Source organism: Limulus polyphemus, unplaced genomic scaffold (assembly GCF_000517525.1).
Source record: "Limulus polyphemus unplaced genomic scaffold, Limulus_polyphemus-2.1.2 Scaffold1825, whole genome shotgun sequence".
NCBI classification, from domain to species: domain Eukaryota; kingdom Metazoa; phylum Arthropoda; class Merostomata; order Xiphosura; family Limulidae; genus Limulus; species Limulus polyphemus.
Genome location: NW_013667435.1, coordinates 165,145 through 166,734, shown reverse-complemented (window position 1 = coordinate 166,734; position 1,590 = coordinate 165,145).

Here is a 1,590-nt window from a genome sequence, read left to right as displayed (position 1 = left end):
ATAACAAGCCTCAACATAAACTGACACATATTACCTAATAACAAGCCTCAACATAAACTGACACATATTACCTAATAACAAGCCTCAACATGAACTGCCACATATTACCTAATAACAAGCATCAACATGAACTACCACATAATATTACCTAATAACAAGCCTCAACATGAACTGCCACATATTACCTAATAACAAGCATCAACATGAACTACCACATAATATTACCTAATAACAAGCCTCAACATGAACTGCCACATATTACCTAATAACAAGCATCAACATGAACTACCACATAATATTACCCAATTACAAGCATCAACATGAACTACCACATATTATTTAATAACAAGCCTCCACATGATATTACCTAATAACAAGCCTCAATCTGAACTGCCACATATTACCTAATAACAAACCTCCACATGATATTACCCAATAAGGAGCCTCAACATGAACTACCAAATGATATTACCTAATAAGAAGCCTCAACATGAACTGCCACATATTACTTAATAACAAGCCTCCACATGAACTACTACATGATATTACCTAATAACGAGCCTCAACATGAACTGCCACATGATATTACCTAATAATGAGCCTCAACATGAACTGCCATATGTTATTACCTAATAAGAAGCCTCAACATGAACTGCCACATATTACTTAATAACAAACCTCCACATGAACTACCACATGATATTACCCAATAAGGAGCCTCAACATGAACTACCAAATGATATTACCTAATAAGAAGCCTCAACATGAACTGCCACATATTACTTAATAAGAAGCCTCCACATGAACTACCACATGATATTACCTAATAACGAGCCTCAACATGAACTGCGACATGATATTACCTAATAACAAGCCTCAACATGATCTACCATAGTTAATTCTTATTCGCTCCATTACTCATAATTTGTCCAACTTTATCCTTCCATTACTCAAACAAATCTCATATGGGCAGTTTATTCAAATACTCAATGATTTTGAACTCCTGAATCACATCCAGAGCTGTGCGATTTAACTGATTACCTATGAACTGCAATTACATTGATTAGTGTAATATAAAATAATTGATTAATCAGTATTACAATTAAACAGATTAATCAAAATTAGTATTTCGAACTATCCAAATAACCAAAATATTTCTATTATGCTTGTGGTTAAGCACAAAATAGTAAATAAGGGGCTATCTTTGGTCAGCCCAATTTTAGCCTTATTAGTTGTTTTAATTTACTTCAAGTTTGTTCAGTTTTAGTGATTCAGGGATAATCTTATGAATGAAGAGTCTCAAGTTCAATTCCCATGGTCATCAAACTTGCTCACCCTGTCTTTGTTATGGCAAAGCTGCTAAAGCTGTCTGCCACTATCACTAATTTTGAACTGAGAACTAGAGGATAGGCAACTAGCTGGCAGCACTGATCACCAACATTTTTTGTATTCTTTTTCAACAGCTGAAAAGATGGAAAGCAAGTGGCTGGCAGCACCTGCCATCAACATTTATTTGTTCTCTTTTGAACTACTGACTAGAAGGAACGTAACTGTTTGGCAACACCTGCCACCAACGTTTATTTGTTCTTT